This window comes from Neomonachus schauinslandi, chromosome 6 (genome assembly GCF_002201575.2).
Source record: "Neomonachus schauinslandi chromosome 6, ASM220157v2, whole genome shotgun sequence".
NCBI lineage: Eukaryota > Metazoa > Chordata > Mammalia > Carnivora > Phocidae > Neomonachus > Neomonachus schauinslandi.
This window is the reverse complement of record NC_058408.1, coordinates 14,563,536-14,573,008: the sequence shown is the minus strand read 5'-3', so window position 1 is coordinate 14,573,008 and position 9,473 is coordinate 14,563,536. Positions and strand designations below refer to the sequence as shown.

The 9,473-nt window shown below is 39.9% G+C and overlaps 1 non-coding gene across 1 annotated transcript; it reads left to right on the top strand.

The window, feature by feature from the left end:
* Window positions 1–8,845: 8,845 nt before the first annotated feature.
* On the top strand, window positions 8,846–8,950 carry LOC123325163. The gene has a single exon (XR_006540271.1). It is a non-coding gene; the product is annotated as a U6 spliceosomal RNA (small nuclear RNA).
* The last annotated feature ends 523 nt before the right edge of the window (window positions 8,951–9,473 follow it).

The following is a 9,473-nucleotide window of genomic DNA, read 5'->3' as shown; positions in this document are numbered from 1 at the left end:
CTGGGTTTATACCACCAAGTCCAGCTTACGGAGGGAGAAAATCACTCAGTAAACATGCTCACTCCCTAAGGGAAGAATTCTTACCACTCTTGCGAATTTGAGGAATAGTATCTCAGTTGCATTAACTGGTGTTTATTAATGTATTATGAACCTCTGCCATGGCATCTGATTCACAATAAAGAGATTAAGCAGACTAATTTGTCATTTATTTCCAATGCCTGCTTTCCTGCCCACAGCACCACTAATATCCCAGGAGCTCCTCAACCCAATTATTTCCCATTTTTGCATTACTTGCTGAAAGTAGTGCTAATGTGCCCAAAAGGCTTTGCTCCTTGGTGATGGGAAAAAACAAAAAAAAACCCAAAAAACAACAACAAAACAAACCAACAACAAAAAAGCTCCTGCTCTGCCCACCACAATACTGTTGTCATTTGGGGAGAAGAAACACCCCCGGACCATTGGGCTGTATACAGCCATCAAACCAAAGTAGCAGCCTGACTGCACTGTGGACATGAGCTGCAGACCTGTGCTTATTCAGTGTTTGGTTTGGGGGTGGAAAGGAATTCCATCTGTAGAATGAAATTCACAACCTAGAGAGAGCTGAATTATACTATGCCTGTTTTCTTTGCTTGTTTGGGGAACTGCGTGTCAAAATCACTCAAGTAACTGGCAGATTCAACTTTTTTCCTTCTCAAAAAATTAATAACCAGCTGTTTAGCCAACTCCAAATATTAATTTGCAAACTAATTTGTGAATGTAGACACAACTCAATAGAAGAAGCATAAAGATTCCTCATTGTCTATGCTTTTTAATCCAGCCTCATAAACGGTTTTCAACCCTACCATGTAATATTTCTGCTACTTTCTTCAGTCTGTTTCCCTGTGAAAATGTGCTTTTTGCTTATCCCAGGAGTTTCTGTATTGCTTAAGGCAAAATACTCCAGCGCACATTCATAACTATGAACTGTAAACATTTCTCTACCTTATTCTGCCCAAGGCACAGAGCCCGTTTAAACGCCTGTGGATAGTTTCAGAAGCATACAAGACTCCACAGAGTTACCAAAAATAATTATTTTCTAAAACTTTCCAATTTTACCAACAACATAAAACTTATATTTTAAAAATCTGATAATTTTAGCTGTGGGGAGATACTGAAAACAAACTCTGTGTGTGTGTGTGTGTGTATTTCAAATACAATCAGCTTCAAGGATGAGATACAATAGATTAAGTTCATCTCTATAAGGTTATTTCTTACCATTATTTTCTTAAATCCTCCCCCCAACTCCCCCACCCCCGCCACGCCTTGCTTTAATCAAGGATAGGAACGTTAAGGGCTTGATGCAGGGAAGAGGCATAGATTAGTGGTTAGCATAATAGCATGAAAGCCAGGAAACACGAATTCTATTCTTGGCCAAGTGGTCTTAGGTGAGCTCATGATTTACAGCCTCAGTTTCTCCATATATAAAAGGAAAGTGTTGCACATCCCGCAAATGAGGGCTTCACAAATGGTAATATTGTTGAGTGCTGACTATGTGCCAGGCACTGAGCTACGCACTTTAAAAGGATTATTTTATTTAATCCTTGGAAGTAGATAATATTGTTATCCTGATTTTACAAATGAGGTGCCTGAGGCATGAAGACGTGAATGGTCCAGGGTTGCACAGACGGGAAATGCCAAGGCTGACTTCTAAGCCATGGGCCACTCCGCTCTCTACTTTGCTCCTTTCAGCATCATTGGAAAGCACTTCAAGGAATGGCATAGACCACATACCAATCCAGAAATTTTCCAGACTAGGGGTCCAGATTTTCCCTCTTCTCTTGGGGGTCTGTGGCTATGCTCCCAAATGCACACACACTAGGCCGCTCCCACCACCTGCCCTGGGAGCAGGACCCCTCTGGCTCAGGCCGCCCTGGCTGCGTGGCACCTGGGTGCCCCTCCCCCCACCCAGCAGCAGTTGCAACACAGCGGAGCTTGGTCTGCCAACCGAACCCAGGACATACGGGGCACAGCTGGTGGCAGGAAGCTCAGATTTCTGATGCACTGAACACCATGGAGGAGCCCTGTCACACGACCATTATGAAATCACATGCTCCATGCTGATTTTTCTAGCAGAAGTGTGTGGACTATTTAAAACTTCCCTCCCGCAACCGCCCCCCCCCCCCCCGGCTGGGGGTCAAGTTCAGCTTGGGGAATATTGGCCATATGTCATTTGCCGTCATTATTTTCTCTGCAAAATTAGTAACAAACACACAGAAACTGGCTGGCAGAGGACAATTTCTACAATTGCTGACAGCATGTGTACCAAATGGCAGACTTGCAAAGTATAAAAGAACGACACCAGGCCTCTCTGCTCGAACCTGGTGTTTGCAGGAAAAGAAAGCCCAAACTTAACCCACGCGGAGGCTAAGGGAATGCCTCTTTCACTACTAGGATTCCTCTTAGGTATCAGAGCTAACTTGCCAAAGCAGAAGCAAAGGTTTAAAAGGTCTTACCACGGAATATCTTTGGGGTGCTGTCTGAAACATGGTTTTAAAATATACCACACTGCTGAGGATTCATTGGAAACAGTGGTCATTTAACACATTTCCTAACTGTGAAATTCATAAGAGCTGTCAATCTTCACATTTCATGATTTGGGTTAAGCAGTGAAACAGTAAAAACTGTCTTTTGTGTGTAAGCCAAAAATAAATAAGGAATACTACATTAAAGGAAACAAAAATGTCCTGATACTTTAAAGTATCTGGAAGAAGGTTGCAATTGGTGAACTTCCCTGAAATTCAAGAGTGTTTGCATGCAATTGTTAGATCAGTATCTGCGCGATTAAAAGAACTAAACTGGGTTAAGAAAAGCCTGATATCCACTAAAACCTAATTGGAAGGAAGAGAAAAAAAAAGAATTATACGTATGACTTTTAAGATGTTTTGAAAAACTTCTCCCTATAAAGAGGCCTTTTAAAGAGGGCAAACACTGAAGATTTGCTAATAAAGAGAGGATATCTTTCCACCAAAGAAGTCATTAACACACTGTGGGGTGTAGATCAAGGCTTAGGGAAAACATTTTTTGGTCTTTTTATGTTCAGATATTCTCTTTACAAAACACTGCTTCCTTTGGTTAAAAAATCAAAATTAAATTTAAACAATTTCATAGCATTGCAAACTGTTTTTATTAAAGAAAAAAAAAAAACAATAAAAAACCCAGGAGCTTAGTGCGTCAATATAATAGGAGCAAACTTCCTTAAAAGAAGGAATACTTGGGCGCCTGGGTGGCTCAGTTGGTTAAGCGACTGCCTTCAGCTCGGGTCATGATCCTGGAGTCCTGGGATCGAGTCCCACATTGGGCTCCCTGCTCAGCGGGGGGTCTGCTTCCCCCTCTGCCCTCTTCCCTCTCGTGCTCTCTGTCTCTCATTCTCTCTCTCTCTCAAATAAATAAATAAAATCTTTAAAAAAAAAAAAAAAAAAGAAGGAATACTTTGGGAAAACTTGCCCTGGACACATATTGAATGATTGGAAGTTGTGACAGACCCTAGAAAACTAACTCTTCTCCTTCTTATAAATATTGAAAAAAACACCGACAGATGCAAATGAACTCCTGAACTCAATCCTTGGTCTTTAAAATGTATTTCAATAGAATAGCCAATGTATCATCTAAGTATGAAGAAGATGTACAGTAATAGCATTCTGAAAAACGAATTAAGAACACGTTGTCATCAACTCCAGCAAAAATAATAAAGGTAGAAAAGATTAAGAGGCAAGCATATCTTTCAGAATTGTAAAATGGGTTTATAGGTCTTCTAATAACAACTTTTACTCAAACCTTACATAAATAGGCTTAGATGATACAAATATTATGTGGGCTGTGTGGACACTCCCAGGTTCCTAATCATGTTTAGGGATTACTTGATAGAACAGAGACATTTCATTCCAATTGGGCCGGGGGATTACAGCAAAGAAACATCTAATATTCCATTTTTTAATTTCATGCATTTTTTATTTACCTTTAATGATGCTGTATATATTCATCATCCTGAAATATTAAAACAGTATGAAAAAAGTAATAAATTGGTGGAAAATTTAGGGAATCGGAATGCAACAGCACGCAAATCACACACTATCAAGTGCTTGATACACATTTAAAATTACTGCCTACTACGGCAAAGCCAAATTCCTAGCAGATTTCTGAAGCACAAAGTCACAATAAGAAGATCAGCAGAACAGACTGAAATAATAGAATATTCATCCCTCTAATCCATATGCAATTCTTTAGGGCTTTTTTTTCTTTTTTTTAACAATGCATATGAGGTCTGACTGTATTCAGGATTTAAATAAGTTGTCTCTCTCCTTCCTGCTCCTCTCTATTTTTATGTAAAAAAAATGTATATACAGTTATCATTTCTGCACTGTTGCACCCACGAAGACAAGGTGAGCACATTCTCTCACACCTCAAATGAAACAAAGGCACTTTTAAACAACAAAAGTGTTAGAAGAAATACCGATCACTCAGCCCACTAAAGCCTCCTGAAACAGCTTTTTGGGAAGAAGGAAAGTTGGTGTCATTCATGGGGGCCATGAAGTGATGCTTTTGTCCTTTAATTACCAATTAATGGATTGATATAATGTTACATTTAAATACCGACAAGAAGTGCTAAGGGCATTTCATCGTTGCTCATTCACCTTCCCTTGCAGAGAGATGAGACTGTCTACTGGGCATTAATAAATATCGTAACAAGGAATAGAAAATCACAGAGGCAGAAGCCTCCATCACCTGGCTTGGCGTGAACATTTCTGGGAGAGCCCCTGGAAGTCTGAGAGAGGGCAGGACACACTGGACATGCGATGTCCGGCACTAAGATCCCCAGGCAGATGCCTCGCAGCCCGTGTTCTAACTGCCCCATGTTCACAGCAGTCATCCTGCAGCAGGAATGGTGTTTTTACAATGACTTTCGTTCGATTTCTTTGTATATTCTGATTTATTTTTCTTTAATGAACACTTACTACCTTATAACAAGGAGGAAAACCAAGAAAAGAGAAACTACTTAAAATGCTACCTATTCCTTAAAGCCTCACACATATCTCCTTCTTTAAGAGGCTTTCTTCCATTCACCCAAAAGAATGGTCCCTCCTTTTTTTTTCCCTAAAGATTTTATTTTCAAGTAATCTCTGCACCCAGCGTGGGGCTCAAACTCACAACCCCACGACAAAAGTTCATGCTCAACTGACAGAGCCAGCCAGGCGCCACCCTCACCCCCAGCCCCGTCCCTCCTTTATGCTAATGTTGCTAGCAAATTTCTTATGCCCAAATCATATTCTGCCTTGTGATATGGTCCTTTGCCTTATAAGCATGACTTTTATAAGATTAAGTCCCTTCAAGACAAAGGCTGGGCCTTCTTTTCTATTATTTTCTCTCTTCTAGTACTCATCACGACTCTTACCACCTAGTAGGTATTTAATAATTTGTTGTTGTTGTTGAATTGATTAAAACTAGTTTTATTAAGTGTTTTTATTTCTGTTACACTCACTGTTTTTCAGCTCACTACTCCACTTAGACAATTCTGCCAATTGTAGATGCGCTTAGTTACCATGAATGACATGAAATACAGAGATGTAACACCTTCTAGAAAATCAGTTGGAGGGGGACCTGCATGGCCTACCACTTCAAACACTGACCCGAACAGAAAAGGCGGTGTACAGCTCTGCAGAAAAATGAAAACATTTACAGGATGTGGAGCAGAGACAAACAATAAAAGGTTAGAAATAAAAGTTCCCATTTTCACCAAACAATAGCAAAATGTATAGGAGATGATGGGGGTATGTGGCAGAGAGAAGAAAAGAGTTCTTCGTTCCACCTAGGAGACAGAAATAGGAGTTTCTTTGGGGGAAGAGATGCAGCTACACCCAAATTTAATAAGTATAAAAGCACAGCCTGGTAAAACTTTAATTGAGAAGAAAAGCCTTAAGGAAATTCTCACATTCCAGACTACAGCTCTTAAAATCCTTTGCCAACCCCTCTCTGCCATTTGCCTGGTAGTCACACGTCACCATTTCTCTCTAGCTCTCATGATACATTCCAGAGTCAAGATAAGCTGAGAATCCATCCGATTTTAATCCAGTTCCTTCCTGACATTTTATAGCTTATTCTTTCATTCCTCTTGAAAGACATTAAAACATCTTGAGAGGCAAGATATTCAAAAGATGGAGCAATGAATGCAAGAGGAAAAGAGGAGAAAGAACTTGTTAAAGCTGATGTAAACTGCGGAAAAAAAACCAAAGCTAATGTCTTCTTATTCCCTCTCTGTCTTATGTCAGAACGAACTGCCTTCAATTCTAAAGATGATTGAAGACCATATATTTTTTTTTTTTCCCAGTTCAACTTCCTATTCCAGTAAGCCTTTGGACTCTAGGCAATCATTCAAGAATTCAGGAGCGTTCTCAAGTTCTTGTGTGAACCAAGATGTGTCAGTCTACAGCAGGTGTTTCAGTTGCTCTGAGATTCTCTGCCGAGTACACCCAGCATTTGGCTCAAGCTTCTTCCAGACAATACATGGTTTTGCAATTAGCCACCCAGACTTGTTAGGGTTAATAAATTACCTGATATTTATAACTGGTGACAAGAGGACAAGGTGTCACAGATGAGGGGGCAGAGAAAGTGATAAGATTTTGCTAATTTAAAATTCGATGCCAAGTGCCAGCTCCATTCACGAAAGCTTGTCTTCCCTTTCCCTTAGAAGTATTCCTTTCCTTGTCTACAGGTTCTCTCCTTAGGATTTCAGGAACTGTGCTTTCCCTACCTTTGAGGGTGAGGAGGTTAGGAGTTCTAACTGTGTGTGGCACAAACATACCCATCTTTGGAAACTCTGGCATAGTAAGTCACAGGATATCAGACTGGGATCATTTTACTTTCTCTATAAAGATGGAGATGTATTTTTTTAGAGTTGTTTGAGGTTGACATTATTTGATAGTGAATTTCAACCTGTTCCACGTTTCTAAAATGGAATTTCCTTATGAAATAATGATATCTTCTAAAAGTCTAAATGGATGACAAATTATATAAAATAACACTTGGAGGAAACCAATTTTTAACAAACCCAACTAAAATCACCTCAAGTGTAAAAAAAAGATGATGAATAACAACAGAAAATTTATCACTTGAAAACAAAGAATGGTATCAAGGTTGTAACTGTACTTCTTGGCAAAATGCTCACACATTAATAAATTTAAAGAAAGAGAGATTGTGGGACACCTGGGTGGCTCAGTCGGTTAAGCGTCTGCCTTCGGCTCAGGTCATGATCCCAGGGTCCTGGGATTGAGTCCCACATTGGGTTCCCTGCTCAGCGGGGAGTCTGCTTCTCCCTCTCCCTTTGGCCCTCCCTCTGCTCGTGCTCTCTCTCTCTCTCTTTCTCTCAAGTAAATAAATAAAATCTTAAAAAGAAAAAAGAAAGAGAGATTGTACTGAAAGTAGTAAATAGTTTTTTCCCAGTCCTTCCCTCTTCAGCCAATCAAACCCACTGGCACACATATACTTGTTGTTTAACAAAGTGAATTACGCAGGTGTGTGGAAGGCTTATCTTTAAGTCATCAAGGATTTATGCTACTCCTTAGGCTTGGGCTGCTTCCGGGTATCATGGATTATCACTGTGTTCCTTCATTTGTTTATATAAATGGGCCAATGGCTGTTGAAACACTTCAAAGCACTTAACTAAAGCAAACAAAGCTCTTGAACTTTAAATATCCAACAAGAGGAGCTATTGACAAGTAAGACTACTTAGCAAGTCTTAGTATCATTTGGAACCTTAATACAATCTTCCAGATCTACAAAGAAGGCACACAACCCAGACATTTATCTTAACTTAGGCTCCACGTAGAAGACACTATCCTGATTTGAGACCAGTTTTAAAATATAATGCTGCCATCTAGTAGTTTTGCTTGCTTTCTTTAATTGTTGCTGAGACTGAAGATGAGTCTACCCACACAGAGAAGGGAAAGAGGGTGTTGGCTCCTATCTTAGCCTTCTAGCTTTTTGATTCCCTCTCACTCTTCACTCCTTAAACTCAAAGGGAAATCTTGTGATGGGAAACTTAGATTAACATCACAGTGCCTGGATCTCTGTCCCAGCACTCTCATTATCTGAAAGACGTGCATAACTCCCCATCCTTCCCTGAGAACAATGTCTCTGATCTGTAAAAGGTGGGAACAGGATTGAATGCAAAGGTCCCTTTCAATTCTACTAGCCAATTATTCTACTATTTAATGTATTTACAATAATGAAATCAATTATTTGATTTATATTGGTAGCTAGAGAAAGAAGGCCACAGTACTGTTGCATATAAGGTTATATAAACTATTCCCAAACAGTAGCAATGGTTTCTTTGTGTTGTTTCTTTTATGTTTAGAAAGAAACTAATCGTATGTCTCTCTGGCAATTTTTGGAGATGTTAATATCATGATTGCATCGGGGATGTTGGAGAATCATTCTTGTATCTCCCTCTGGAATTCCGTATCTTACTATAGTTACTTGAATATGGCTTTGCTCTAGTGCCAGGAGGAAAAACACAAAAGAAAACACATTCTTTTTAAGAAATTTGAATCACTTCATCTCATTTCCATTTTCCTTTCCAGGCTGACAAATATGTTGAATTTCAGTTCTTCCCGAACTTTCAGGTTTTCTCATTCAACCGACTGTCTTATCTTCTCACCTGGAGTGTTAGAGCGACCAGGTTTCTGGTGGGAATGCAAGCTTTCTTTACAGGGTTCAAGGCATTAGCCTGCAAGAGATTTCTCAGGAAAATGCAAAACTTCTGGCTAGTGGACTGTGATTTCATCACCTATTGTTCAAAAAGCATTGCAGTTGTGATTGCTTCGGCAGCCCATATACTAAAATTGGAATGATACAGAGAAGATTAGCATGGGGCCTGCACAAGGATGATGCACAGATTTGTGACACATTCCAGATCTTTCTCTATGGCCACACCACCCTGAACATGCCGGGTCTTGTCTGATCTGGGAAGCTAAGCAAGGGGGAAAGACTGCTTAGTTATACCCAGGTGCTGTAGGCTTCACACACACACAAAAAAGTACAAAGCATTAAAGTAATATTCCCAACTTTTGCTACTTATCCACTGCCCTCCATTACAATGACCACGTTCATTTTGTTTACACCCTTTAAGGCTCCCAGCTGCAAGACATTCCTCTTCTTTATCCTTTTCCTGATAGAAGCACATGCACACCTAACTGTGGAGCAAAGTCCAAACCAGCTGGGAAACGAGATTCCTTGCCCCACATTCCTCAAGAACTGCCATTTTAGGGAGCAATGGCAAGGTCTTGTCACGTGCTTCTCTGTGTTTTAAGCTTCTTTTTCTTCTTCTTCTTCTTCTTTTTTTTTACGGTAAAAGCCTGTATTAGAGAGAGTTTGAACCACTGAATGATAAAATGTAGTCTTAGGCACAGATGCTGCAGGGAATAGCTTTTGAAATTCTCCAA